The sequence below is a fragment of the Littorina saxatilis genome, linkage group LG8 (genome assembly GCF_037325665.1).
Source record: "Littorina saxatilis isolate snail1 linkage group LG8, US_GU_Lsax_2.0, whole genome shotgun sequence".
Lineage (NCBI taxonomy): Eukaryota > Metazoa > Mollusca > Gastropoda > Littorinimorpha > Littorinidae > Littorina > Littorina saxatilis.
The window spans coordinates 10,867,645-10,875,144 of record NC_090252.1 but is presented as its reverse complement, the minus strand read 5'-3'; the positions used below and the strand labels follow the sequence as shown (position 1 = coordinate 10,875,144).

Below are 7,500 nucleotides of genomic sequence, written 5' to 3'. Positions count from 1 at the left end.
GTTTTTGCTATCTGTACTTTATTTTTTTCTCAAATTAATAAGCGCTTTGTGTCTTTTTTTTTATTGACACCGCCACTTTCCTTGCAGTAAGATTTAACTGTGTTAAAGGCACACTACGCCTCCCGTAAACCATCACATATACTGTCCGGGTTTTACACACAGTACAAGCACCCTTCCGTTTAAACACTCACCGCTTGAGTGCCCTACGTAAAGAGCGAGCACTTGTCAAAGAATTAATTTGTGCGTGGCCAGCCGGATTGTTCAGTATCACAATCGGACGCCTCGTTTTGGCACTTGACCTAACTGTTAAAATCTAAATAATAAATTAACAGCTTGTTACATAAACATTCTTAAATCATGAAATAATTATGTTTTCATCAAGATTAAGATTAGTACATTTCGAAGTTTTGAAAGTGTGAAAAGCCTGAAACAGTTGCTGGCTCTTTACCGAGATCACCAAGGATGTTTTCAAGCGGTGAGTGTTTAAATGAAAAGCTGTTTGTACTGTGTGTAAAAGCCTGACAGTATCTGTGATGTTTTACGGAAGGCTTACTGTGCCTTTAAGTTTCAATGACTCTCATCCTTAGTGAAGCTTTCGCTATGCAAGATATGTATCAGTGGCGGTTTATTTTCCGTGCATACATTCATTTACACGTGCATGTCTATATAGTTCCCATTATAATTCACACGTGGAGATCTGAAATATCCTTCATTGGTATTGTGGTGTTGTAAACATAGAATACAACTATGATAAGGAATATTCATGTTCAGAAGCACACATTCATATTTCAAAATGTTGTCATTATACACTGCCCCAACTTTTGACCTCACAGATGTGTACGTACGAAGCACGCAACAAAATAAACATGCATGTGGTAATTATATATAATGCTACTACTGCATCTGGAATCTCTCTCTCGCTCTCTCTTTCTCTCTCTCTCTCTCTCTCTCTCTCTCTCTCTCTCTCTCTCTCTCTCTCTCTCTCTCTCTCTCTCTCTCTCTCTCTCTCTTGTTGTTAAATAAAGTTCAATTCAATTCAATTCTCTCTCTCTCTCTCTCTCTCTCTCTCTCTCTCTCTCTCTCTCTCTCTCTCTCTCTCTCTCTCTCTCTCTCTCTCTCTCTCTCTCTCTCTCTCTCTCTCTCTCTCTCTCTCTCTCTCTCTGATTCTTACTGAAGCATCGCTTTTGTCCAAAATCGTAGTAGAGGTCACAGCCTCTGTCGCTGAATCTGAAAATAATAGCAAAAACAATTTATTGTGTGCACACATCTTATTCATTTCCTTACGAGACAGTCACATGGGCAGCATTATTCTTTGTTGGGTGGTGCAATATCGCTGAAACAACCATAGCACAGTTGATAGTGAGATCGAAGTTTGACTGAATGTTTCTTTTTTTTACATTTAGTCAAGTTTTGACTAAATGTTTTAACATAGAGGGGGGAATCGATACGAGGGTCGTGATGTATGTGTGTGTGTGTGTGTGTGTGTGTGTGTGTGTGTGTGTGTGTGTGTGTGTGTGTGTATGTGTGTGTGTGTGTGTATGTGTGCGTGCGTGCGTGTGTGTGTGTATGTGTGTGTGTGTGTGTGTGTGTGTGTGTGGATGTGTGTGGGGTGTGTGGATGTGTGTGGGTGTGTAGATACATGCGTGCGTGCCTTTTTAGTGTCTATTCGAGTGAGTTTGCCTGTATCTCCCTGTGTATGTATCTGTTTGTATTTAGTTTATACCTGCATGCTCTTAGTGTGTACAAGATAATAGTGCAAAATGACACATATACCTCAAACACCAGATGATGTGCTGGTAGGTGCGTATAGATTGGAATAAACATGCTGATCTGACGCTCTTGGTATCTCCATTGTTTCATAGTCCATCGGAAGATTACTAGCATGCGCTGTTACAAAAAAATAAAAATAATGATCCATGCTGTGTATCCGTTCACGACTGAAGACATGAACGTAATAATTCACAGTGTGCAGTGCAGTCAAATATATCGGGATAACATTGCAAACAGTGTAACAGAGAGAGGTGTAACAGAGAGAAGTGTAACAGAGAGAGGTGTAACAGAGAGAAGTGTAACAGAGAGAGGTGTAACAGAGAGAGGTGTAACAGAGAGAAGTGTAACAGAGAGAGGTGTAACAGAGAGAAGTGTAACAGAGAGAGGTGTAACAGAGAGAAGTGTAACAGAGAGAGGTGTAACAGAGAGAAGTGTAACAGAGAGAGGTGTAACAGAGAGAGGTGTAACAGGGAGAGGTGTAACAGAGAGAGGTGTAACAGGGAGAAGTGTAACAGAGAGAGGTGTAACAGAGAGAAGTGTAACAGAGAGAGGTGTAACAGAGAGAAGTGTAACAGAGAGAGGTGTAACAGAGAGAGGTGTAACAGAGAGAGGTGTAACAGGGAGAGGTGTAACAGAGAGAGGTGTAACAGAGAGAGGTGTAACAGGGAGAGGTGTAACAGAGAGAGGTGTAACAGAGAGAGGTGTAACAGGGAGAGGTGTAACAGAGAGAAGTGTAACAGAGAGAGGTGTAACAGAGAGAAGTGTAACAGAGAGAGGTGTAACAGAGAGAGGGAGAAAGCGAGGGGTGGTAGAGAGAGAGAGAGAGAGAGAGAGAGAGAGAGAGAGAGAGAGAGAGAGAGAGAGAGAGAGAGAGAGAGAGAGAGAGAGAGAGAGAGAGAGAGAGAGAGAGAGAGAGAGAGAGAGAGAGACATCAGGATGTATCTACACAATGATAGTTCTGAAGTGTGTTCTAATATTGGTACCTACGAGCATGCAGTATTCATTCTTGTCTTTATAATTATGTACTATGCATGGTGCTTAACAAAACAAAATAATTATGTCATTACCTTCGGTGGTCGTAGGAACCTGTCTACGTCTACGAAGGACGACGACGATGACGACGACGACAATGATGATGATGATTGCAACAACGCCAGTACCAGAACCCGCTCCAATAGCTATCAGTGTGGTATCCTTTGGAGTCACTAGCGTTGTAACCGGCGGAGCTGCACTTAGTTTTGTTGATTCTTAAATTAATTGGACAAATATGAGAGAGAGAGAGAGAGAGAGAGAGAGAGAGAGAGGGAAAGAGAGAGAAAGAGAGAGAGAGAGGGAGAGAGAGAGAGAGCTAGAGAGAGAGAGAGAGAGAGAGAGAGAGAGAGAGAGAGAGGGAGAGAGAGAGAGAGAGAAAGAGAGAGAGAGAGGGAGAGAGAGAGAGAGAGAGAGAGAGAGAGAGAGAGAGAGAGAGAGAGAGAGAGAGAGAGAGAGAGAGAGAGAGAGAGAGAGAGAGAGAGAGAGAGAGAGAGAGAGAGAGAGAGAGAGAGAGAGAGAGAGAGAGAGAGAGAGAGAGACTGGAGGAAAGAAGCAACGCAGACGAAAACGACACGGCAAGCTAACAAAGAATGACACAAACAAACAAGAAAACAGGGAATATGTTAACTTATTCCTGCACATAAACTGTTTCTCTTCTTCGTGTAATGGAGAGTAAGTCACTGCTGCGCGTTAACAGAAAGCCGAAGAACGTTTCTGGACAAACATGAGTACGTTCTGTTATTGAGAGAGTTGTATTTTAACTCGCTCATTTATTAGAACATTATGTTTAGAGGATGTACTCGTATTACTACTGCATCATTTACAATGTGATGGCTATATTTTGTCTACATCACCTCGCTGACATCTTGAACGTGAGTTACATCAGATTCATTCTACAATTCTAAGAACAGTTTAGTATTTGTTACACCCCCGGTATAGGGGTGTGTATAGGATTCGGTCGATGTGTTTGTTTGCTTGTTTGTGTGTTTGTGTGTTTGTGTTCGCATATAGATCTCAAGAATGAACGGACCGATCGTCACCAAACTTGGTGAACAGGTTCTATACATTCCTGAGACGGTCCTTACAACAATTGGGACCAGTCAAACACACGGTTAGGGAGTTATTGGTGGATTAAGATTCTACAAGGACTTATAGAGGGACATATTAATGGTCAAAGGGAAATAACCTTCTCAGTTGGTGGCAGTGAGAATGGTAAGGACGGGGGTGTGTTTCCTACCTCGGAGGAATTTCTTGTTTCATACGTGTTTGCCTCTCTGTCCACTTAGAATACTACTGGGTCGACATACCAGTAACTGAAACGTTTTGATTTGTCAATATTAAACGTTCCATTAATCTACAACTTTTTTGTTTTTAATTCTGAATGTTGGAATATCTGTTTTGGGATGTCAACAACACCCCTAAAGAGCTTCAATCTTTAAAATGTATAAGAACAGAAATGAACCTAGACGAATCCGGCTTAAATCTAATCTGCCTTTTGAAACAAACCGAATGACAACAATAATGATACACATGCAATGCTTCTTATACAGCATTATAATAACACTCTCTGCACGGAGTCTCTACTTTGACAAGTGAATCAACACATAGTACATATTATACTATTAGCAACAACTAGACCGGAGAAGCCAAACCACCATTTTCCGTCTAAGGACAGGGCACTGTGGACTGAAGAAACACCTCAAGAGACTGGGCCTTGCGGATGACGCACACTGTGAATGTGGGTCGGAAGAGCAAACTCCGGAGCACATTCTCCAGAACTGCCGGTGCCCCCATCTAGAGACAATACGCCAGAAGTTCTGGCAAGAAGAGACCAGTGTTGGAGCCAAACTCTGGGGTCCTGCCGACGAACTGCGCAAGACTGCGGACTTCCTGGCAGCCACTGGTCTGAGGATTTAGCACGGCCATCAACATCGAACGCAGAAGAAGAAGAAGAAGCAACAATGCATTTGTGTAGAGTAACTCTTCCCTTGTTTAACGCGGCGCATCGTTAAGTACAGGCTTACACGACTTTGGATGAAATGTAGCCATACGAACGAAAATCAACCAGAGCGCGTAAGTGATAGTCTGTGAGCGAGTTTTGGCGTCAACTAAGGTGACTCGAGTCGAACCGGAGGTCGCAAAAACTCGGTCCGGTACGACTGGAGTGACGTCACCGGTTAACCAACTTTCAACCTTGCTTCCTGCGTAGGGTCTCTCCAGTTCCAAGATGGCTGCCAAGGCGAGGTGAAAAACTTCTGCAAATATTTTTTGACAAAGTTACGGATTGTGAGAAGACATTTGTTGTAAATCACTTAGCCTTTCAAAAATTAAGGATACTGGGTTGGATACTGTCTTGGTTTTAATGCATTTTATTTTAGCAGTGATGTTTATTTTGGGAAGAAATGAGGTCAACAGGAGTTTGGGTGCGATTTCGGCTCAAATGTACTTTAGCGCCCTGAACTTTTACCCGGCTGTTTTGCGCTCGATTTTCACGCTCACTTCTTCATTGACGTTCGAATCGATAGTTCGATGTTTTGGCATTACATTCACATCAACAATAAAACAGTACTGCTTGTTCGTCATCGTCGTCCATCAACTCTCCACAACAGTAAATCCGTAACGCGCTTGTCGCCATCTTGTTGCAAGGGACGCGACTGGACACAACCCAACAGCGTTTCCGCGAAGAAAAAAACAGACATGCGCAGTGACCCTACCGTAGCTCAACCCTGTTCCTCGCGAAAACTCGCTCTGTATATACTCACCCTTGGCACCAACATGGCATTCAGCGAAGGTCACAGTATCCCTTTTCGAGCATCGTAGTGTAGCTATTTCTTTCTGTCTGTCGGTGTTGTGTATCATGAGTGTGCTAGAGCTGTCCTCTCTGGTGACGTTGAAATCGCTATCCATGATGTTGCAGACAGGGCAATTTGAGGACTTGCAAGATGTACAACGTGCGACCGTTGACACTGTTCCGTTGTTGTCAGTGACAATCCAGTTTATGTTTTGTGCGCCGGCAATATTGTGACACGTTAGTGTCATCGTCTTGTTTTCTTCAGCGTCTTGTCCGCAGCCGGAGAGATTGTATGCTGCAATAAAAAGTTAATATTTGTTCAGTAAAGCAATTGTTCGATGGAGTATAAGTCAAGGGTCTGCCACACCTAGCAAATGCAGTAGGCAGCCACGAGATCCCTAAGCACCTCTCCCAATGTTGTTAAACCTGTATTGTAGAGGGGATCATACCTGTCGGCAAGATGTTGCAGTTCCAAGCTGTTCGGACCACTTTAAAAGAAAAAGCATGCTTAGAGGTTGTTATGGGGAAACTAAACTTCTTTGTTTTATATGTTGGGCCACTTTATCTTCCTTGCTATGTAAATATACTGTTCAAAAAAAGAAACGCATAGCTTGTAATATTTGGTTAATTTAGTTATATGGCTACAAGGATATCCACCAAACTGCAGAAAATGTTTATCTGGTCGTCGACCTTTCGTCCATTGCCACAAGTGAGCTCTGCACGTGACGCATGCGTTATCAGTGGCTACAATGTCAAAATTGCTCATTTGGCATGGCCACTCGTCATGCTTCAGTGTAATCTCGTGAAACTCGGGGAATATTGAGCTCTCACCATGTCTTCCAAAACCCATAACAGCGGATTGTTCGCCACAAAGAAATCAGACGACAATTCAGCGACGAAAGATGGCCCGATTGAGCAGAGAAGACCGCCAAATTGCATTGGGTCGTTTACAAGCAGGCCAAAGTCAAAGTGCAATCGCCAGGCACTTCCACGTGTCCCAGAGCACCATCAGTAGACTGTGGGTCAGGTTTCAAGCCACTGGCTCCGTTGCTGACTTGCCACGAGCGGGAAGACCAAGGGCGACAACTGCTGCTCACGACCGCTTCATACGGCTCCGCCACCTCCGGAATCGTTTCCTGTCGGCCTCATCTTCTGTCCAGGCTCTCCCCGGGCCACACCGATTATCGGACCAGACCGTGCGGAACCGCCTGCATGAAGCTGGTTTGAGAGCTCGCAGACCTCACAGAGGAGCTGCCCTCACCCGCCGCCATCGCCAGAACCGAATGCAGTGGGGCAACCAGCACTTTTGCTGGACCGTCCGGAATCACTGGAGACACGTGTGGTTCAGCGACGAGTCCTACTTCCTGCTCCAGCGACATGATGGTCGGAGGAGGGTCTACCGGAGAGTAAACGAACGTTACGCGCCCAACTGTGTGGATGAGGCACCCGTTCATGGTGGTGGAGGCGTCATGGTGTGGGGGGCGATCAATACCGCTGGAAGGAGCACCCTGGTGCACGTCCAAGGGCGCATAACTGCCCAGCGATACGTGGAGGAAATTCTGCGCCCACACGCCCTTCCTCTTCTGGCTGACCAGGATGCCATATTCCAGCAGGACAACGCTCGCCCGCACACAGCACGACTCACCACCCAGTTCCTCACCGACCACCATGTCCAGGTGCTTCCCTGGCCATCCATGTCGCCAGACATGAACCCGATAGAACACCTCTGGGATGAATTGGACAGACGTGTGCGCAGGCGAGAAGAAGCGCCGGCAAATCACCGCGATCTATTGCAGGCACTTCAGGAGGAGTGGGACACCATCCCACAGCAAGATATCCGGCATCTGATCCAGTCCATGCCCAGAAGGTGCCGGGCAGTTGTTGCTGCTCAAGGCAGTCACACCCCC

General features: G+C 45.0%; 1 long non-coding RNA gene across 1 annotated transcript; it reads right to left on the bottom strand.

Moving 5' to 3' along the window:
• Window positions 1–1,138: 1,138 nt before the first annotated feature.
• LOC138972165 (uncharacterized) lies at window positions 1,139–5,884 on the bottom strand. Its single transcript, XR_011457469.1, has 4 exons — window positions 5,565–5,884; window positions 2,838–3,017; window positions 1,774–1,887; window positions 1,139–1,227 (listed from the first exon to the last, which is right to left on the bottom strand). It is a non-coding gene; the product is annotated as an uncharacterized lncRNA (long non-coding RNA).
• Window positions 5,885–7,500: the final 1,616 nt, after the last annotated feature.